The following is a 23,532-nucleotide window of genomic DNA, read 5'->3' as shown; positions in this document are numbered from 1 at the left end:
TTTCCCTCTCCTTCTTTCACATGGCAAGAATGAAGAAGTCATGACTGTTGAATACTAGCATCTTGGACTGTGACATTCTGAAGATGACAGAGTTACAGAGTGCATGGCTTTCATGATTTTAGGAAGATACTCTAGTTGTGTGTTCTACCTTTGGGGGAAGAGAGAAAGGGGGAGTGAAAGAGAGAGAGAGAGAGAGAGAGAGAGAGAAAGAGAAAGCCACAACATCTCATTTATTATCATTACTTTGTGCTTTGCTTTCTTACACAGAGAATAAACCTAAACAAACCTATTCAGAAGTCATTTAACACAGAGAGCAGCTACAGTCTCAGGAATAGGCACATTTTGTGTTTTTCCATATAAATGCAGGTATTTTAGCTTCTTTGCCTGAGTGGGCTGGTCTTAGAATAAAATTACCATTTACTATATCACATATTTAACAGACTCTTACTCAACAAATTGTTTTCTTCTGTAGAGGTTAATTTTGTTATATAAGTTGTCTTGATAGTTGGAGACCTGAAAATAATTTCAAATATTTGCTAAAGAAAATGAGCCAAGAATATGTTTTCTGCTTAAAATCTATTTGAGTGTTTTAAAAAAAAGCACACACATACACAGGGCTCAATGTGAAGGAAGCAGAAGTCAATGGGCTTTGCCCAGGGAAGGAGAATTTGATTGTGTGCTCATTCCTGCCAGAGTTGGATTGTCTCCAGTTTTGACAAGGGCTCCCCTTAAGGAGCTTACTCTTATTGTTCTCTGGTTTGCTTAACATAGCATGAGACATTTTTATTTGATGCCAAATTAATTAATATATCTATCATACCTGATGGTTTTAGGTATTTCATACTTTAAGGGTCATTCAAAATAATCTTGGATACACTAAAAACTTAAAATTGTCTTGGGTGCTTGAGCTCCAATCAGTCCATTTCAGTCCTACCAGCAATAAATAGGATGAGGCACTGACTAGCACCCTACAGACACAGACACTTGAAAAAAGCTACTGGGATTTGTGCACACCCTTTCACAGTGATGGTTGAAATCTACTTTTCCACTCCATCATAATTTTTGATATTTTCCTTCATTGACGTTGAATGTCATTGTATAGTAAATGTGTTATTTCAATGGAAAATAGCATTTTTTCCTCAAATTCTTTTCCATCTTCACAATTTTTGCAAACCATGTCACTGTATTGCCTTAAAACACTTTCTTTTCTTTCCCCCTTGAAATTAAATAAGTAGTGTAAAGTATCACCATTTTGAAATTTTGAATAGACTTGTTTGAAATAGAATTATACCTCAATATTTGTGCTTGTAATTAAGCCAGATGTAAGTAAACTGATGACTAGCATGAAACATTAATGAAGGAAAGACATGGTAGAGAAGAGATGCTTACAGTAATTAGCTTCCTTTTTCTCTGCATCCAGGTGTTGAACTCTGTTTTCTGATTCTTTCTCTACAGGAGGTACAGCCTGATCTGAGTAGTGGCTGCAAGATGATGTCTCCCACTGAGAGACATGTGTACCATTTAGAGATGAGAAGGATGCACTGAGGAAGGTGGGCATTTCTGCTGTGAGTGTGTTGTGCGTGTCTAAATATATCCCACATCTGCACAGGATCTGGAGACTCAATCTGTCATAGCTGCAGACCTCTAAAGAGCACAGTACCAGAAATCCCTGGTATCATGTTGAAAACCCATGTTGGTGATACTTCACCAAAAATAAGAACTTGGGGGGCCCAGTGCTATGCACAGTGGGTTAGGCTGCCACCTGTAAAGCCAGCATCCCATATGGGCACTGGTTCGAGCCCTAGCTGTTCCACTTCTGATCCAGCTCCCTGCTAATGCACCTGGGAGAGAAGTGGAAGATGGCCCAAGTGCTTGGGCCTCTGCATCCATGTGGAAGACCCAGAAGAAACTCCTGGCTCCTGGCTTCAGATCAGTGCCACTCCAGTCATTGCAGCCATCTGGGAGTGAACCAGTGGCTAGATCTCTCTCTCTCTCTCTCTCTCTCTCTCTCTCTCTCTCTGTAACTCTGCCTTTCAAATAAATAAATAAATCATCACAGTGTTGGCCAAGGAGTACTGTGATGAGGTGCAAAGGGGTGGGAGTCAGAGGACAACATCATTCGTAGAGGTTAGAAAGCTTGATGAAAGAGAGCTGGGAAAGGTGAAATTATGAGGAAAACAGGATGGAAGAAATATTTGCAGGCAGATGCGAAAGAGCCCTGGGGGCCTCACAGAAAAGCGTGGAGCATTGGTGGGGGATCTCACAGAAGGGATGAGTGTGCTTGGGGTGGAGGAGGATCGGCCACAGGTTCAAACAGAGGTGCCCCTGGGCATGGAGCACTAGGAAGGAACATAGATGCAGCACGCGGGTTCAGAAGGGGCACAGCAGGATAGCGATCCGATCACAAGCAAGCCGTGACTGTGAGGGTGAAAAGAGGGCAATGGGTGCAGACTAGACTTTCCTACAGCAGGAGCAAAGGTCAGGGCCAGTGCTGTGGTTCAACAGGTTAAGCTGCCACCTGGGATGCTGGCATCCCATATGAGCACCTGTTCTTAATGCCACTTGCTCCACTTCTTTTTTTTTTGTTTTAAATATTTATTCCTTTTTATTTGAAATCAGAGAGAGAGGGAGGGAGGAGAGAGAGAGAGAGAGAGAGGGAGAGAGAGAGAGAGAAAGGTCTTCTTTTTCGATTGGTTCACCTGCAAATGGCCGCTACGGCCGGCATGCTGTGGCTGGCACGCCATGCCGACTGAAGCCAAGAGCCAGGAGTTTCCTCCTGTGTGGGGAGCAGCTCGGACTAGACTAAGTTACTGGAATTAAGACTTATTCTATGCACCTGCTCTCCCACAATATGGCGCTGGGAGAGAAGAAAACAGCTTCTACCCAGCTGCCTCCAGTTCAACCAATAAACTGTAGGACTTGCTCCTGATTGGAGGAGAGCAGCGTACTCGGCGTGTGGGCAGCCGAGTTAGGATTGGCGGAGGAGGACTATAAAGGAGGAGAGAGACGGCATGCACCAGGAACATCTAAGGGGAACATCTAAGGGGAACACCTAAGGGGAACACCTGTGCAGCCCCCGAGAGAGCCGGCCGGCGGTGTGCCGCTCCCCTGCGGAAGTGGGGAATGTGGCCAGGGGGAACCGCCCTTCCACGGAGGTGGAGGGGACAGTAGCCAACCCGGGAAGAACCAGCAGCAAACCCGAAAGAACAGCGCAGGGTCCTGTGTCGTTCCTCCATGAAGAGGGGGAGCGACATAATGGTGCCGTGACTCGGATATGAAGCCTAGGCAGGGTTCAGTGTCGCTCCTCCGTGAAGAGGGGGAGCGACATAATGGTGCCGTGACTCGGATAGGAAACCTATGCAGGGTTTAGTGTCGTTCCTCCACAAAGACGGGGAGCGACACTCCTGGTCTCCCATGCGGGTGCAGGGCCCAGGCACTTGGGCCATCCTCCATTGCCTTCCCGGACCACAGCAAAGAGCTGGACTGGAAGAGGAACAACCAGGACAGAATCCGGCGCCCCGACTGGGACTAGAACCTGGGGTGTCAGCGCCACAGGCGGAGGATTAGCCTAGTGAGCCGCGGCGCCAGCCTCAGACTTCATTTGTTAAAAAAGATTTAGTTGAAAGTCAGAATTACAGAGAAAGAAAGGGAAGGGGAAAGAGAGAGAGAGAGAGAGAGAGAGAGAGAGAGAGAATTTTCTATCTACTGGTTCACCCTTTAGATGGCTGCATCAATCCGGGGCTGAGCCAGGCCAAAGCCAGAAGGCAGGAGCTTCCTCCCGGTCTCCCACAGGGGTGGCAAGGGCCCAAACACCTGGGCCATTTTCCACTGCTTTCTGGGGTGCATTAACAAAGAGCTGGATTGGAATTGGAATAGCAGGACTCAAACCGACACCCATATGGATGTCAGAGTTGCAAGTAGTGGCTGTACCTGGTATGCCACAATGCTGGCCACTCACACATCATTTGTGATATTTCGCTGTAACAACAGAAGCTGGTTTTGTTTGTCCTCCTTAGTGGGATAGGCTAGAACCAGCTGGAAGGGTGTGAAAAGAGGTTTCTTGTGTGGGCAGTAACTGGAAGTTAGAGAAGCACACCTGGTCTCCTGGCTGCTTTTGATGAAAGGGGCTGGGGCAAAGACAGAGTTGGCTGTTGCACCTGCAGCTGCCTCCCAGGGGACTGACTGGCGCTGAACAGAAAGGAGCCAGATGGTGGAACTCATACCCAGGTCTGAATCAAGACTCTGCAGTGATTTTCCTGAACATCAAAGTCTTTAAAAATCATTATAAAGTACTTAACTTTCAAGGTTGTTGTAAGGATCAAGCAAGACAAGTTACGAAAAAAAAAATCCCGTGCTTGGCTAACTTTAGCTTGGAAAACAATTATTTTTTGACTTAAAGATGCTTCCTGGAGCACTCACCAGCAGAGAAACAGGCAGCCTGTGACCAGCTGTCAACCCAGTCCTTCAGCACAGCATCCCTGCTCCGGGAGAGACTAGCGGATCTTCAGCCCATCCCCAATGCCGGGCCAGCAAAGAACCCAACTATTTTTGTTTATCTCTGAGGTAGCGTGCAGGCAATGAGTTTTCAGCACCAGTTGTCTGTGGCTTGGGAGCTTTACGAGTTCATGTCTCAAATCAGAACCAAGGCAACGCTGACAAGCATCTGTGAGACCAATGGGAGGGAAAAGGGCATTTCCTATCTGAGGAGGAACACTTGCTGGTGCAGCTCATGGTGGGAAACCTGATCCAATAGTAATTAGAATTTAATGATTTTACTAGAGCCTCCAAGAGTTTCAGCTGCCTGTAATTATGGCATACTCATTCTATAGCAATGTTTGCTCTGGAATTTACTGTCCCTTCTCTCTCTCCCACCCCAGACTCACCCTCAGCGTCAGATCCACGATTCTTTAAGATGCTTAAAGTAAGTACTTGACAATCTTTGGTAATTTAAGCAGATTCAGAATTGGGATTCAAACTCAGCTGTTTCCAAACCACTGGGCCATCCCAGGCACAAAGTGTACTTCATGTGGTTCTGGATTATTTGAGGGTCTTTTTAGATAAGTGATATGTAGCTTGCTTTTTTACCATTTAGTTTTCTGATTTTAAAAATGGAGCTTAATGCTTATTTGTGTTGGTTCACTCAATTTAAAAAGATGTTTATTGGTTGATACATTCATTTGCTAATCAAATACTTATTTGTCCATGCAGCAAACACATGTGCATTGCTAACCAGGAAAGGCATTGTAAGGTTCACCTGGAATTCAGAAGGTTACAGTCCAGGTGCTTGGAAGGAGATAGGCAGAGCACGGAGGAAGGACATTAGTGCTGCATTGGACTGAATGTCTCCCATCTTACCTGCCAGCCATGAGTCCATGTGTGAAAGTGTATTGTCAGTGTGAGAGCAACAGGTTCCAGAATCTTCAGAAAAACTCGTGGGGTGGAGCACACATAGATACTGTTAGTGTCCTTAGAAAAGGGGCTAGATAATGATCCATCCCTTGTCCATCGCACCTTGTGTGGACACAGTGAGAAGTTACTGCCCATAAGGAAGTGTACCTTCACTAGCTACCAAATCTGCTAGTGCCATGATCTTGTACCTTCCAGCCTTCAGAATGGTGAGAAATAGCTTTCTGGTGTTGTGAGCCATCCAGTGGATGAGGACAGTGGTGACTAGTCCAGCACTGGGGCATAGTGTGTGGGCTGAGCTTCAAGGGCACATGAGCACCGTTGGTTTAGAAGAGGTGAGGGAGATTTGTGGCTGGCAGTCTGCAACTTGGAGCACATCTTAGAGATGAGAATTAGCTTTTTATGCCAGAGAGAGACATCAGAATGGACATAGTCGGGGCTGAAATGGAGTCTCCATTGGGAAGAACCTTCATCTCCAAGCTCAGGAGCTTGGACTTTCATTATGTAGGCAAGAGTGTACTGCTGGAGGAATTTAAATAGTGGGTGATACAGCATTTCGTGTTGCTCACTCTGGTAAGAACAGGGAGAACATGTGGAAGGGCTCATTAACACATTAAGTAGTCATTCTAAACTTCCTGCAATTCGTGTGTAGGTTGTAACATCAGGGTCTGAAGGAGTGCTGAGAGTCCCATTTCCCAGCTGATTTTCTCTACTGAAATGAAAAGGAAAGCACAGTTTTGCAGGTGAGTTTTCTTTAAACAAAACAACACCTGAGATGGTATCCAAGTAATTCACATCTTCGTGTACATTTGTCTCCTATGCTTCGATGAAAATTTGGCCATGGGGAGGTTTTTATCAGTAGGATGATATGAATGGGATGGCATTGGAATCCAGCTGGAGAGAGAAGGCTATGTTGACGTCTGAACAGTAGAGAGCAGGGCAAGGATGCGCCAGCTTACACTTGTGGAGTATCCGAGGCATGAGAAGAGGCCAGGGCTCCAGCCAGATCTGTCACTCCACGCTTTCCCACATTTGGCCTTGCTCTGCTGAACTGACCTGTTGGGATGGATTTCATTCCCATTGGGAGTTTCATTACCATTCTCAAAAGGCATCCCTCTTCAGGGTAGGAATTATAGGCTGCAGATGTGAGTGGCAGTGCTATTTTCTTAGACTGGTGAACTTTCACTCACCACAGCTATAAATCACTGGCTTACTTGATCTGTCCCTGAGTGAAGCTAAGTTCCCCTCTTGCACAGCAGAGACTTCCCTTTTGGATTCCATAGGCTTTTATGGGCCAGGTTTACCTAGAAGTTCAAGGGATTTAATAATGTAGAAAATGTGCACTAGTCGTTTTCCAAGAGCTGATGATATTCCCACAACACAAGCAGGTGTCACAGAGCACGTGGCCTTTCCCAGCAGTCAGCCTATGTTTTGTGCCCCATGAACTCAAAGAACCAATGTGAGTTCTTCAGAAGTGAAGTTGATATACAGTGTGGATTAACAGAATCATCAAATCAGTTGCAGTGGGTGTTTGTAGCAATCGATCAGTTCATTCAATTTATGAATTAATGTATACATGCAATCAATGGATTATTTATTAAGCTCTTTTTTGTGACAGAAACTTAGAAATGTATTAATACCCCTTCTCTTTTAATCTAAAATTTTACTGACATTAACTAACTTCATTATACTTCTGTTCAGTAATCATTTATCACTCTCTCTGAAGGTATTCTTGGATCTTTCCAGTCAAGAACACAACTCTTGTGTAAGAAAGACACCAACTAGCATGTGATGTGAGTGGCTCAGGACAGTGACAGGTGCCACTTCCCTGGAGAGGGAAGCAGTGCTCCTAAGTAAAGGAACCAGGGTAGTGTGGGGGTGGGGGGAGAACTTCAGGAATGTGAATTTCCTAACATGTAGGAAAAAGGGAGACCATCAGAAGTAAAAGCACAGAATTGAGTTTTGTCTGTATTTTTGCCATAGCAAGCATGGAGAGGAGTAATGGAAGTTAGATTGGAAAAGTCTGATGCACAAAGAAACAAGGAGACCTTGAATCCCATACTGCTGAAGAATTTGGATGTCACATACAGCTTTTCAGGGTGATGTGATTTGGCTGAATTCTGCTTCTCTGGCAGGAGGCAGCCAACATAATGAGACAGGGAGGCATGGCTGCCAGAGGGAGAAGTGAGGATCCAGGCCCTTGCAGATGCCTTCACTGTTGGGGTGGAAGAGAATGCAGCAGGGCCTCCAACTTCTGCACCATGGCCATCTGGGTAGGGTGCTGCCCTGCTGGCAAGGCTATCCTGCAGGTTGTAGAGTGTTGGGCTGCGTCCTGGTCATCACCCTTGGATATGAAAGGTACTCCTTCCAGCTGTGGGGATGATGGTAGTCTCCAGGCATTGCCCAATACCCTGGACAACACCCCAAATTGGCCCCATTGAAAACACTGGAATGGAAGTTGCAGAAGCAGTCCAAGAACTAGAAGTAAATCATGGAGACACAATTCAAACCTGGGTCCTACTAAATAGGACTTTTCCACTAAGCAACATTAACTCCCATGGCCTCACTGCCATCCCTCAGTAAATGCACAGGCACACATACACTCATGCACACAGACTCACACACATACATACACACATGAAAACCTACAAGCCCACATATCACACATGCACAAGTAAATATACTATAGACAGGAACACAATACACATACATGCACAAATACACACACTATACACACAGATGCACATATGCACAAGTATACATAATATGCACATATGCATGCATGCACAAGTCAACATGCTATGAACATAAATACAAGTATAAAGATGTATACACAAGTGCATATACTGTACACATACATGCACACATACAAAAGTGCACTTACTATGCATAATACATATGAGTATTTTTGTATGAACTTATTGAATAGCTGACATATACATGGATTTCAAATTTTTTTGCACCAGAATAAACTTATCTTTGAGTTTCAATTTGCATAACTTTTTGAAGTACCCTCATTCACAGTCATACACATATAGACACACAGACAAAACCTAGAAGAAAACAGAACAGGTGATTGGTGGCAAATGTGGGCTTGGAGTAAATGGCAAGGGAGGTGGAGGCGAACCTGGATGGTGATCAAACTCCTGATGAAGACAGCTAAGGGCACAGCAGCTGTGTGTCAGCAACGATGGGGCACCAAGGAGAAGGCAGGGTTCCAGGACTGGCAGTGTTGGGGTGACCAGGGAAGCACTGGATACTTGCCTTCTGCAAGACCTTTCCCACAGATTCAGGGGTGCCAGTGAGAGAGGGAGAGAGAGGGAGAGAGAGGGAGAGGGAGAGGGTTGATATAATCAAGAGCTTGGGGAGGATTTAATTTTAGCTCACTACTTTATTTTTATTTTTATTTATTTATTTATTCTTGAACAGGCAGAGTGGACAGTGAGAGAGAGAGAGAGAGACAGAGAGAAAGGTCTTCCTTTGCCGTTGGTTCACCCTCCAATGGCCGCTGTGGCTGGTGCGCTGTGGCTGGCGCACTGCGGCCAGCGCATCGCGCTGATCCGATGGCAGGAGCCAGGTGCTTCTCCTGGTCTCCCATGTGGGTGCAGGGCCCAAGCACTTGGGCCATCCTCCACTGCACTCCCTGGCCACAGCAGAGAGCTGGCCTGGAAGAGGGGCAACCGGGACAGAATCCGGCGCCCCGACCGGGACTAGAACCCGGTGTGCTGGCGCCGCAGACAGAGGATTAGCCTATTAGCTCACTACTTTTTAGAATTCTGATTCCAGCAAGCAGTCTCAATTCTAGTTCTCAGAGCCTCTGTTTTTGCTCCTGTTAAATGGAGATAACATGCTTGTTTTCATTACATGAATTAAGATATTATTTTGAAGAGCATGACCATTATTCACAAAGAAGGGCCGGTTGAAGAGTAGCTATTTACTATTATTACTCCTGTAAGCTTAAACTCTGCAGATGCATTATGTCTAGGATTATTTATGAAATAATAAGTCCATCTGGACTCAGAATATTGACAAATTCATGCCTAACATTTATCATTTCCCTGGGTTATCTTTACAGGATGGTGTTTGTCTGAATTCTCTAACTTACTTGAATTCTTGGAATGTTGAATTTATAGCCCTAAGAAAACCTCTATTTCATATTGTAAGTAAAAATGTATATTACTCTCAATCTTCTGTGTCATGTGGCGGCCATGGCACTGGGTCTTCCTCCTCCTCTAGTGGCCAGGCCAGATCCCCTGGCAGAATCTGGCTGCATTTAGACTGGCTGGTGACTCTTCTCTCTGCAATGGGCTTTAAGAAACAGGCTCAGGCCTAGGGCAACAAGAAGGCAGAGCAGAAAAAGAAGGAAAAGATTATCAAAGACAAAACTCTTGATCTAAAGAATGAGAATGGAGCAAAGCAACAGAAGTTTATCAAAGCTGTCACTCATCAGGCTTAATTCAGTCAACAAAATCCCCGTCAGGGAGCACAGAGTGAAGTTGAGAAGAAACTGAAGAAAGATGAAAAGAAGAGAGGACTACAGGAACTAAGTGAGCTCTTCAAACCTGTAGTTGCTGCTCAAAACATTAGCGAAGGTGCAGATACCAAGTCAATGGTATGTGTATTCTTCAAGCAAGGACAATGTACTAAAGGAGGTAAGTGTAAGTTCTCTCATGACTTGAGTCTGGAGAGAAAATGTGAAAAGTGAAGTGTTTACATTGCAAGAGAAGAAGAACTGGGGGATGGCACTGTGGTGTAGTGGGTAAAGCCGTCGCCTGTACTGCTGGCATCCCATTTGGGTGGCAGTTCGAGTCCCTACAGCTCCACATCCAATCCAGCTCTCTGCTATGGCCTAGGAAAGCAGTGAAAGATGGTCCAAGTCCTTGGGCCCTGAACCCGTGTGGGAGACCTGGAAGAAACTCCTGGCTCCTGACTTCAGATCTGCCCAGCTTCGGCCATTGCAGCCATTTGGGGAGTGAACAGTGGATGGAAGACCTCTCTCTCTCCCTGCTTCTGCCTCTCTGTAGTTCTACCTTTCAAATAAATAAAATAAATCTTTAAAAAAAGAGATGAAGAACTTGAAAAAGATACTATGGATAATTGAGTTAAAAAAAGCTGGAAGATGGCCGGCGCCACGGCTCACTTGGCTAATCCTCTGCCTGTGGCACCGGCACCCCCGGTTCTAGTCCTGGTTGGGGTGCCGAATTCTGTCCCAGTTGCTCCTCTTGCAGTACAGCTCTCTGCTGTGGCCTGGGAGTGCAGAGGAGGATAGCCCAGGTGGCCCAGGTCCTTGGGCCCTGCACCTGCATGGGAGACCAGGAGGAAGCACCTGGCTCCTGGCTTCGGATCAGCACAGTGCCGGCTGTAGTGGTCACTTGAGGGGTGAACCAATGGAAAAAGGAAGACCTTTCTCTCTGTCTTTCTCTCACTGTCCACTTTGCCTGTCAAAAAAAAAAAAAAAAAAAAGCTGGAAGATGCAGTGACAAGAAGCACAGTGAGGAAGAAAAGAAAAAATAAAAAACTCAAAGAGTGTGCAAACATTTACTTGAAGTCATTGAAAACAACAAGTATGGTTGGTTTTGGTTTTGCTCTGGAGGGGATGACAACTGCATGTATCACTGTGCACTTCCTCCTGGATTTGTGTTGAAAAAAGACAAAAAGAAAGAAGAGAAGGTGAAATTTCATCAGAAGATCTAGTTGAAGAAGAGTGTTCTGCCCTAGACCCAAATGTTAGAAAAGTCACTCTAGAATCTTTTCTTGCAACAACAGGTGAAAAATGAAAAGACAAAAAAAGACTGATAGACTTGAATGTCGCTCCCCCTCTTCGCGGAGGAACGACACAGGACCCTGCACTGTTCTTTCGTCTGCTCGGCCCTCCCCGGGTTTGCTGCTGGTTCTTCCCGGGTTGGCTACCGTCCCTTCCACCTCCGTGAGAGGGCAGTTCCCCCTGCCACTTTCCCCACTTCCGCGGGGGAGCGGCACACCGCCAGCTGGCTCTCTCGGGGGCTGCTCAGGTGTTCCTTCAGGTAGATGTTCCTGGTGCATGTTGTCTCTCTCCTCCTTTATAGTCCTCTTCCACCAATCTCAACTCTGCTACCCACACGCCGAGTACGCTGCTCTCCTCCAATCAGGAGCAGGATCAGCTCCTGCAGGTCATCACTCAAGTTGGCGAGAGGCAGCTGCGTACAAGCTGTTTACTCCTCTCCCAGCGCCATATTGTGGGAGAGCAGATGTATAGAATAAGTCATAATTCCAGTAACAGTCTAATCCGAGTTGCTCCCCACAATTCCCCCTTTCTTTTTATTTTTGGCATTGATACGCGCCTGTCTTCGGTGCCCTGCGGCACACACTCTGCTCTACTTGCTAGAGTTGCCCACAGGTGCTTACAAGCCCTACCAATCAGGCAAACCGAATCCGGGTCCTCTCTTCACCATGTTGTGAGGAGGTTTTTAGGCGCTGATGCGTGCCTGTGTTTGGTGCCCTGCAGCGCATGCTCTGCTCTGCTAGAACTGCCTACAGGCGCTTACAAGCCCTATCAATCAGGCAAACCGAATCCAAGCCCTCTCATTGCCGTCTTGTGGGGAGACTTATTGGTGTTGATAACGTGCCTGTCTTTGGTGACCTGCAGCTGCCCACAGGTGCTTATCGTCTTACTAATCAGGCAGACTGAATCCAAGCCCTCTCATTGCCGTGTTGTGGGGAGGCCTTATTTTTCTCTATTTCTCTATCTCCGGGCATTCCTATCTCTCCTATTTTACTTCTATCTGCCAGCATCCCTATTTCTCTCATTTTACTTCTAAACTTCTGTTTCTCTTATCCCCGCGGCTTCCCAGCTCCCGCCCGGAGGCTGCTTCTTGGCGCCTCGCCCCTTGGCAGCTTCCTGGCTCTGTGCGGCTTCCCGGCTTCACGTGCTCCGCAGTCTCCACGCCCTTTGCTCCCGCACCACGGCCTCGCGCCAGCCCTGCACTTCCTACTCGCGCCCCGTGCGCTCTCCCCGTTCGTGCCCCGCTCGCTCTCTCTGCGCGCGGCAGCTTCCGCGAGTCACACAGCCTAGCTCACGTTTCCACCACCGGTATTCAGTCTAAGTTCCCCTGGCTAACCTGGCGAATTCAACCTAGCTCACGTCTGCGCCTTTCGGTTTGGCTTCCTGTCTTTTGCTCCCAGGGCTAATCTGACGATTCCAACCTGGCTTACGCGTTTCCGCCTCTGGTTTTAGCTTTTCGCCTTTTGCTCCCCGGGCTGACTTGAAGAATTCCAACCTGGCTTACGTCTCCGCCTTGGCCTGCCCCTGAGGCTTCATCCTCCCTAACATATTTTTCTCTACCCGGTATGTTTCCTAACTTTTCTTCCAACAATATTCCCCTCTCATTTCTCCTGGCCTCTCCCCACAGTCCGTATCCAAGTCTAAGTTTCTTCTAGGTTTCACTTTCACTTTCGACCTTAGAGATTTCTCCCAGCTTCCCCCTGTAGTCCATATCCGAGTCTATGCCTAGGCTTTCGATAGCTTCTTCCGGCACCTTTTCTGTCCGGCTTTTCCCTAGGCTCTTTGCTAGTCTCTCTCTCCGGTATTTTCCTACTTCTTCCTGCTTCTTCCCTCCTAGGTTTCCTATCCGAGTCACGGCACCATTATGTTGCTCCCCCTCTTCCCGGAGGAATGACACATTCCTGCGCTGTTCTTTTGTCTGCTCGGCCCTCCCCGGGTTTGCTGCTGGTTCTTCCCGGGTTGGCTACTGTCCCTTCCACCTCCGTGGAAGGGCGGTTCCCCCTGCCACTTTCCCCACTTCCGCGGGGGAGCGGCACACCGCCGGCCGGCTCTCTCGGGGGCTGCTCAGGTGTTCCTTCAGATAGATGTTCCTGGTGCATGTTGTCTCTCTCCTCCTTTATAGTCCTCTTCCGCCAATCCCAACTCTGCTACCCACACGCCGAGTACGCTGCTCTCCTCCAGTCAGGAGCAGGATCAGCTCCTGCAGGTCATCACTCAAGTTGGCGAGAGGCAGCTGCATAGAAGTTGTTACTCCCTTCTCAGCGCCATATTGTGGGAGAGCAGATGCATAGAATAAGTCTTAATTCCAGTAACAGTCTAGTCCAAGTTGCTCCCCACACTTGAAGAAAATATTGAAAGAAAAAAAGCTGAGTTCAAAGCAGGCAAAGCACTAGTGATTGGTGGTTGTGAAGTATTTGAATTTCGTCCCGAACTGGTCAATGATGATGATCAAGAAGCAGATGATACCTGTTAAACCCAGGGAACAGGTGGTGATGAGGTTGATCCAATGAATGTAAATGACATAGATTTAAGCTAGTACATCCCAAGAGACATAGATGAGATAAGTATTACTGCAGCCAGTTTTGATTTAGCACATACACTTCAGATAAAAAGCTGAAAACAAATTAGGCGAAGCTTCTGGTGGTAGGACTGACAGGCAATGGTGAAAGAAGTGATCTGGAAGAAGACAATGAAGGGAAGGGCAGGAAAATGGAGCCATTGATGCCATTCCTGTTGACAAAAATCTTTTTATTGGGAAAGCTTTGGATGAACTAGAAGAAGAATTAAATACACTTGATTTAGAAGAATGACACCAAGCAAGTCAATGAAAAAATTAAGTCAACTCAGCATGAGTTGAAATTGACTACATTAATTTTTTTCCACCTAGAATCAACAGGATACTTGCTTCCCATGATGATTCTGGAGGGTTTCATCTCCAAAACAGGAATGTTCTTCCTATGTCTTCTCTTCTGTCTTTGACTACATCTCATAGTAAGTTCAGAGTAGTTCATGATAAATTGAAAATACACTGGTCATTGCAGAAAATGATTGTTGTAACTGTCCACTCAAGTAGGAATTGTAACTGCTTTTTTAGCTTTTGGTTTTCATTGGGCATATGTTATTACCAGGAACAACATAAATTTACATTTAAATATACTTCATTTGATGCCGTTTTTAATGAGTGATTTTATTTTCTTTGTATTTATATGTTTAAAAGACTGCTTGAATATGAGAATTGTGCTTCATAAAGGAAACTACATATGCAAATTAAGTATTGTATATCTCTGGACAAGTAGATGGACATTTTAAATGGGACTTCTTTAATCTGACAGGATCAGCTATAATTCCCTGTGTTAAACTGTTTAAAAGTTTTCCCTCTTCTTTATTAAAAAGATGTTTCCCTCAAAATATCTCACATTTGACTGACCGAATTCAATACGTCTATGGTTTCCTCCTGAATTACAGAGTTCCGTGTTAGTTGTCTTCTAAGTTAAATAATGAGTTTATCTATCAAGTTGACTTGGATTAAATCTGCATCTGTAATCAATACACAGTTATTATTAAGTGTTGAAACTTAACTGAAAAGTGATCACTTTTAAATATAAGAGTGGGAATAAGCGAGGGAAGAGATGTACAATTCGGGACATGCTCAAGCTGACTTGCCCCAAACGGTAGAGTTAGAAACATACCAGCGGATTCCAATTCAAACCTATCAAGGTGGCATGTACCAATGCCATCTCACTAGTCCAAGTGATCAATTTCTGTTCACAATTGATCATAATGATAGGACTAAGAGTCAAAGGGATCACATAAATAAGACTAGTGTCTGCAAATACTAACCGATGGAATAAAAAAGGGAGAGAACGATCCAACATGGGAAGCAAGATACACAGCAGACTCATAGAATGGCAAATGTCCTAAACAGCACTCTGGCCTCAGAATCAGCCCTTAAGGCATGCGGATCTGGCTGAAAAGCCCATGAGAGTATTTCAGGCATGGAAAGCCAAGACACTCTGGCAAAAAAAAAAAAAAAAAAAAATGACCTAAATGAAAGATCTCCATGAGTGAGATCCCAGTGGAAAGAACAGGTGATCAAAGAAGCAGGTACCTTTCTCTGAAGGGAGGAGAGAACTTCCACTTTGACCATGGCCTTGTCTAAATATGATCAGAGTCGGTGAACTCAAAAGGCTTCCATAGCCTTGGCAACTCATGACAAGAGCCTAGGGTGATTACTGATGCCGTAAACAAGAGTGTCAATTTGTTAAGTCAACAACAGGAGTCACTGTGCACTTACTCCTCATGTAGGATCTCTGTCCTTAATGTGCTGTGCATTGTGATTTAATGCTATAACTAGTACTCAAATAGTATTTTTCACTTTGTGTTTCTATGTGGGTGCAAACTGTTGAAATCTTTACTTAATATATGCTAAACTGATCTTCTCTATATACAGAGAATTGAAAATGAATCTTGATATGAATGGAAGGGGAGAGGGAGCGGGAAATGGGAGGGTTGAGGGTGGGAGGGAAGTTATGTGGGGGGAAGCCATTGTAATCCATAAGCTGTACTTTGGAAATTTATATTCATTAAATAAAAGTTAAAAAAAAAATCTACATCACATCTTTCAAATATATTTGCATATATGTTATGTGCAGTTTTGTGTGATGTGTGTGCAAGCACATAATGTGCAAACTACTTACTCCATGCACTCATCTTGAATTCTTATCCTCAGAACAATTAGATTTGTTTAGCATCAATTGTCCAATACAACCCACTATTTCTGTTTTCCCTTGCCTTGTTCAAGTAGGAAAAAAATCCGTTATTTTCTTGCATTACTTTTTCAGGAAACACATTTAGACATCTTTCATGTTAATTGCCATATTTGATTCGCACAGGTTGATTTATAAGGTGATGAGCTTTTAAAGACATTCCCTACAGGACATTTATTTTCTTTGACACTGTTTTGGCACTAGACTCAAGGCATTTTTGTTACCCAAGGCTGTAATCATTGCTGGTTTCATCAATTGGTTGATGTATAGAAACTCATTTTGAATAAAAATTACCAAGCTTATTCGGGTCGTTTTATGGATTATCATCTTATTTAGTTTCTACTAAGCAATCAAGATAAGAAAATCTATTAAAATTAAACTTTGAACAACAATTTCAGAGTCATCGATATGTAATGGGATAATTGCTTGCCAGGAGCATCAGTGGATTACTTTTATACATTTTCTCCTCATTTTTGCCAAAATGTGGTTTTGACATGACCTTGGAATTATCCTTAGAAGTGCTCTGCTTTACCACCTCTAATACTTTGGGGGAAAACAGGAAGCAGCTACTATTTTCATTATTTATTGAAAGGGCATTTTCTCACACGATTTTCTGTTGCTATAACACAATCCCTGAAACCAGGTAAAGTGTGAAGAAAAGAGGCTTATTTAGCACACAGTTTCAGAGGCCAAGTTCCAATGTTGGGTATCCCACAGTTTTGACTTGTAGTGAGTTGATTTCTGGCTATATTACACCATGGCAGATGCCATCCTGGTGGGAGCACATGCCACAGGAACAAAGCAGTCACATGGTGAGAGAGAAAGCAAGAGGGATTCAAGGGTCAAGGTCAGTCTTTTCGTTGCCACTTGTTCTTGTGGGAACTAACTGGGATCCCTTGAGAACTTCATTACTTTCTGCAGAGTGTGATGCCCAGGAAACCTAATTCTCTTCCATTAAGCTCAAACTCTTTAAGATTCCACTGCCTCTCTGATACAGTCACACTTGGGACCCAGACTTCAGCACACCCAACACTGGCAGGCTTTGAAGTCAGAAATACTTGAATTTGGCTGGCGCCGGGGCTCAATAGGCTAATCCTCCGCCTAGCGGCGCCGGCACACTGGGTTCTAGTCCTGGTTGGGGCGCTGGATTCTGTCCCGGTTGCTCCTCTTCCAGGCCAGCTCTCTGCTATGGCCCAGGAGGGCAGTGGAGGATGGCCCCAGTGCTTGGGCCCAGCACCCCATGGGAGACCAGGAGGAAGCACCTGGCTCCTGCCTTCGGATCAGTGTGGTGCACCGGCCGCAGCGTGCCAGCTGCGGAGGCCATTGGAGGGTGAACCAATGGCAAAGGAAGACCTTTCTCTCTGTCTCTCTCTCTCTCTCACTGTCCACTCTGCCTGTCAAAAGAAATACTTGAATTTAATTTCAGCTGACTTCTTCACTAATGAATGGGAGGGGTCTGGTAAACCCTTCAGCATCTAATAGGCAACTCTGGTCTGTAAAACAGAAACAGCGATACCTCCATCATCCAGTCCCTGTGTGCTGTAGAACAACACACGAGTGTGATGGCTTCCATGAATGATCACAACTGTCACATTGCTTCCATCTCAGAAAGTCGTCCCATGCAGGCTCTCAACTTGACTTTGCTTCACACTTGAGTGGGGGAAGAGCAGTCCCTGGAGGTCAGCCCTTGTCTCTCTGCTACAGTCAGTTCCCCTCTACGTCTGCTTCTGCACTCTGGCTCTTGGTGCCTTCTCCTGATAGTGGGACAAGTCTTATATCTGTGTCCTGGCTCAGGCTTTCCATCCATGGTTGGGGACTTCATTGCTTCAGTTTCTTCTCTCTCTTCTGTCTTTCATTTCTTCTCTACAGATCATTAATTTTAATGTAAAGTAGACTCTAGCAAGATCTAGCTGTGAGTAACCATTCAGTAATCCAATATTCTCTTTCATCTACTGCTTCGGTTCTGTTTTCCTTTTCAATAAATCTTCCCAAGCAAATGTTATGTTCAGTGCTTTCTTTCCCTGCTTCTCTCCTCTTTGGCCTGTTTTACTCAGCTGATGCTGCTGCTTCTTTTTCTTTTTTCTTTTTTTCTTTTTTTTTTTTTTTGACAGGCAAAGTTAGACAGTGAGAGAGAGAGGGAGAGAGAGAGAGACAGACAGACAGACAGAGAGAAAGGGCTTCCTTCCATTGGTTCACCCCCCAAAATGGCCGCTATAGCCGGTGCTGCGCCGATCCGAAGCCAGGAGCCAGGTGCTTCCTCCTGGTCTCCCATGCGGGTGCAGGGCCCAAGGACTTGGGCCATCCTCCACTGCCTTTCCAAGACAGAGCAGAGAGCTGGACTGGAAGAGGAGCAACCGGGACAAGAATCCGGCACCCCAACCGGGACTAGAACCTGGGGTACCGGTGACGCAGGCAGAGGATTAGCCAAGTGAGCCGTGGCACAGGCCTACTCAGCTTCTTAATTGTGGGCCAAGGGTACCCTAGGCTTCCTGCTGGCTGAATTCAATGGCCAAGTTTTGCCCTTGTCCATCCCTGACCTCTCAGCTGCCTTGGATACTGTTGACCACTTCCTTCTAAAATACACTGCACTTTTGTATATCATGGCCCTGTTCTTCCCTAGTTTTCTTTGGATGTCTCAGTGCTTTGTCATTCTGCAACAGTCCTCTGATGACTAGAATCTCCAAGGGCACTAGGAGTGACATGTACAACCCATGGGTAAACCTTGACTGCTGTCGTTTCCTCACCACCTCATTCAGTCCATCAGTGAGCGCTGTGACTGCTCTGTGGTGTGTCTGGTGCCTCTCCCTTCTTCCTACGTCCCAGAACCCATCATCTTCTGCTGTACAGCAGTAGTTGTATCCAAGGGAGCATCTGTGAAATAGATTCTTCATAGAGCAGCAGAAATGATCCTTTGGAAACCTAAGTCACAGTATTTTAAAGTTATTTATTTTATTTGAGAGGTGGAGTTACAGAGAGAGAGAGAGAAAGAGACAGAGAGAGAGGGAGGGAGAAAGGTAGGTCTTCCATCCACTGGTTCTCTCCCTAAATGGCCACAATGGTAGGAGCTGGGCCAATCTGAAGCCAGGAGCCAGGGGCTTTTTCTGGGTCTCCCACGTGGCTGCAGGGGCCCAAGCACCTTCCACTGCTTTTCCAGTCTATAAACAGAGAGCTGGATTGGAAGAGGAGCAACTGGGACATGAACTGGTACCCATATGGGGTGCTGGCACTGCAGGCAGAAGCTTAGCCTACTATGTTACAGTGCCAGCCCCAAGTCACAGTATTTTACTCCATTATACCAAAACCCATGTATAGTTTTCTGTTGCCCTTGGACAACACTTCTCTCTTCATCATAAATCACTCAAACAGTTGCACCAAATTGTGAAACTCAACGAACTAATTACATTTTGACCTTTGCATTAACTTGTTAGCCACAGATATGGGTAATCTGTGATATTAGTGTATACCTATAAAGTCTTCTTTCCAAATCTTTTTGGAATCATAGTTTGGAATGATATTTTGGGATAATGGTGGGAAATTGGCTTTCCGTTTGTCTCAAGCCAAGATGAATTTTTTGGGAAGCTTTTTGGTACTGCAGAGTCTACGACTAGAAGGCAAAGGATGCAGGTAATGCAGTGAGAAGTGAACTGAAAATAATACAGTGACAGACAAGATGTTGAAAGCATAATCTGCAGGTAATTCAAAAAGATCTTTTTGCTAAGCGAGAGATTTTACAGACAAAAATCTCAACAGATAAGAAATTATTCTGGGTATTGCAGAAGACTGTATAAGCAGCTTTTCAACTTTTTTTAGGTCATAGACAAAGGAAAACAGCAGGAAGATTCATATAAATTTGTTTCAAATTTAATTCTAAATTAAACGTTTTAGTATTTTTGTGATCTTGCAAATAAAATACACAAATTTGTTTTCTTAATTGTTTCAGCACAATTACATCTTACACTTATTGCTTCTGAACTTACATTTTGTCAGTTATAAATATCAGGGAGAATTTTCAAGGTTGATATTTAAAGATATCCTTCTGTATATGAAGGTGATTGAAAATGAAACTCGATGAAGGGCGGGATGGGGGAGGGAGTGGGAGAGGGGAGGGCCGCAGGAGGGAGGGAGGTTGGGGGGAGCCACAACAATACAAAAGTTGCACCTTGTAAATTCACATTTATTAAATAAAAAACTATTTAAAGATATCATTTACAACTTTTATGGTTGTCAATCATTTAATAAGATAAATGTATCATGACTTTTTCACAACTCTTCTATTCATGTAGCAGTTAGATTATTTCTAGGCCTTTTTTTTGTGTGTGTGTGTTCACATGCGTGTGTGCGAGAGACACCTATATAATCAGTTATAATTTCTGTGTAATCCTGTATAATCAGTTCTGGGGCAGGTGTTTGGCCTAGAGGCTAAAATGCTGGCTGAGATGTCTGTGTCCTACCTTCAAGTGCCTGGGTTCAATGTCTAGCCCCGGCTCCTGAGTTCAGCTTCCCTCTAGTGCAGATCTGAGAAGCTGCAGGTGATGGATCAAGTGGTCTCCACCCACTTGGGAGACCAGGATTGAGGTAGTGCTTCCTGGATTCAGCCTGGTCCAGTCCTGGCCATTGCAGAAATTATTTGGGAAATATGCCAGCAGATAGGACTGCTGTCTGCTTGTCTCTTTCTCTCTCTTCTTCCTAAATTAATTAGTCACTTACTTAATTAAATTTATTTAAAAATCAGAAAGAGAGAGGGACACTTATTTAAAAAAAGAAGATGGATGAATAATCCATTCTGAAGTTATCCATCTATGACATGTTTTGCCATTTTGATTTGTGAAAATTATGGCTTATTTTAATTTGCATTTCTACAGTTATCACTGAGGTTTAGCATTTGTTCATTCAACAAATACTTACCGAGTGCCAAGTCCGTTCCTAACAATGCCCAAGAACTGGCTGCTATTGGCATGGCACAGGACAGGTGACTGGGCATGATCCTTTCCAACCCCATGTTCACCAATGCTGTTCATGAAACTCAGTAATTAACAAGCACTATGCCCCTCAGCCACTTGGTAAACACCTGCTAGTTAGCACTGCAGTGTTGGCGTGTGCTCTCGGAAGTTTGGATACCTCGGTGATTGCGTGGACCCCAGGCTCCTTTGTCATAGCCTGTGTTATTGGATGGTTGAGAGACAGAAGACTAAGAAAGTCAACACAAAAAATCATACAGTAGGTTAGAAGATGCTATGTTATGCAACAAAGCAAAAAAGTCAAACGAGCTAAGGTGGGGGGTTAGCAGTGTGTGTTTGTGTGTTGCTTGTGAGGCTGTGGGGTGTGGGAGTGTGTACTGGGGAGTGGTCAGAGGCAGGTCTCTTGAGAACAAGACCCTTGGCAGAGTTGAAGGAAGGCAGGGAGTGCAGACATCTTGAAGGGAAGCACTCTAAGTGGAGGGAGTATCACTGCCCAATCCCCAGAGAGGAGTGTGCTTGTGTTTCTAGGGACACAACACAGGTGCTGTGTGGGCAAGGAAGGAAGGAGAGGCAACTGGGAAAACCTTGAGCGGTAAGGAGGCTATGGCACTGCACAGCTTCTGCCTCCCACTCTGAGAGCCATGGGAGCTGTTGCCACAGTTAGGGGATGAATGCTTTTGTCTCCTCAATCTTGTATGTTGAAATTCTGCCTCCTTAAGGTGGCAGCATTAGATGGTGAGACATTCGTGAGGTGGTGCAGTCATGAAGGTGAAGCCTTGAGGAATGTGGCACTGATGTCATTTTAAAAGGGTCACTGGCGCCAGTGCTGTAACGTAGTGGGCTAAGCCTCCACCTGTAGTGTCTGCATCCCATATGGACACCAGTTCAAGCCCTGACTGTTCCTCTTCTGATCCCACTCTCTGCCTATGACCTGGGAAAGCAGTAGAAGATGACCCATATGCCTGGGTCCCTGCACCCACATGGGAGACCCAGAAGAAGCCCCTGGCTCCTGGCTTCGGCTCGGCTCGGCTCCTGCCATTGCGGCCATCTGGTGATGGAACCAGCAGATGGAAGATCTCTCCTCTGTCTCTCCCTCTCTGTAACTCTACCTCTCAAATAAATAAATAAATCTTAAAAAGATAAAAAAAGGTCACTAGGGAGCTCCCTTCTTGCCACAGTGAGGACACAGGGAGAAGTCAGCAGTATGCTTCTAGGCAGAGGGCCTGCCACTAGAACCCGCCCCTACTGGTGCCTGATGTTCATCTTCCAACTTCCCATGAGCCATAAATATCTGCTGTGTATCAGCCACCCAGTCTAGGGTGCACTGCTGGAGCAACCCAACCAGACTGAAAACGCCAGGGTTTGAGTTGAGGAGCGAGCTGACCTAATGAAGTGACCTCTTTCTTCAGTTTATAACTATTTCAAACTTCTACTGCTGAGAACTGTTGCTTAGATCCTTCACAGATGTATTAACTAATTAATTTTAGTTATCAGTTTGCAAGAAGTCTTTACATATGAATCTTTTATAAGGTCTGTGGGAACACAGGATCAAGACATAGGCAGTGTCCTGCAGATTGGCACGTGGCCACTGCAAGCCCTGAGTCGGTTTGCATCCTCCTGCAACCAAGCAGGCAGCTGCTAAGTCCAGGAACCCTGCAACCTTCCCCTTAAGGGTCTCTCAACACAAAAAGCAAGAAAAACAGCTCTGTTAGTGAAAAAAAAAATAACTCATTGGAGTTGCAGCCTGGGCTAGTTATTTCTGAATAGGCGGATTTGAGGAGCAAATTAGTGTTTCCCAGCCATGAAATAGATGGAAAATTCTCATTATTGATAACAGAAAGTGATATGTTGATAGGACTTCAGCTACCAAGCAGGCTGCTCTGACAACCTAGGGTATCACATAAAACCTCTGCAATGTATTTAAAGAACAGGTCTTTTTCTTAAATAAAAGATTGATTTATTTATTGAAAGGCAGAGAGAGAGAGAGAGAGAGAAAGAGAGAGAGAGAGAATCTTCCATCCACTAGTTCACTTCCCAAATGGCCACAACAGGGTTGTGGCTAGGCTGAACACAGGAAACTAGAACTCCATCCAGGTCTCTCACATGGATGGCAGGGCCCCAAGCACTTGGGCCATCTTCCATTGCTTTCCCAGGCCATCAGCAGGGAGCTGGATAGGAAGTGGAGCAGCCGGGACTTGAACCTACACGCCAATACGGGATGCAGGCATCATAATCAGTGGCTTCACCCGCTGGCCCATAATGCTGGCCTCCCCAGAATTCTTTAAGGAATCGAGAAAAGAATTGCCGTCTGTCTTGAATTCCTCTGTCCCTTAGAGTTCGTGTTAATTATATGGCATTGCAATGCCGTTTTTTATAAAGGGTTCTCAGCTTGACCTTGTTAAGGTTTCACTAGGGTGTGTTTTAAATGAATGTGCACAGCAACCCCTGCTGGAGCAGAATCATGGCTGTGAAAGCAGAAACTCTCCTGAATGCTGGAAGTACCCAAGATCATTCAACTGACTTTCAAAGGGGATGAATAGAATTTTCTGCTTAGATTTACTTAAATTGATTCTTTGCTTCTAAAGAGAGCACGTTTAAACTTCATGGTTTGTATTTATAATTTCTTTCCAGAGAAATTTGC

General features: G+C 45.1%; 1 pseudogene; it reads left to right on the top strand.

Moving 5' to 3' along the window:
* The first annotated feature begins 9,709 nt into the window (after positions 1-9,709).
* On the top strand, positions 9,710-13,977 carry LOC100353167 (zinc finger CCCH domain-containing protein 15 pseudogene; annotated as a pseudogene).
* The last annotated feature ends 9,555 nt before the right edge of the window (positions 13,978-23,532 follow it).

The sequence above is a fragment of the Oryctolagus cuniculus genome, chromosome 3, assembly GCF_051225735.1.
Source record: "Oryctolagus cuniculus isolate XC-2025 breed Fujian yellow rabbit chromosome 3, ASM5122573v1, whole genome shotgun sequence".
Lineage (NCBI taxonomy): Eukaryota > Metazoa > Chordata > Mammalia > Lagomorpha > Leporidae > Oryctolagus > Oryctolagus cuniculus.
The sequence above is the reverse complement of the archived record's forward strand: the minus strand, read 5'-3'. Positions and strand labels throughout refer to the sequence as shown.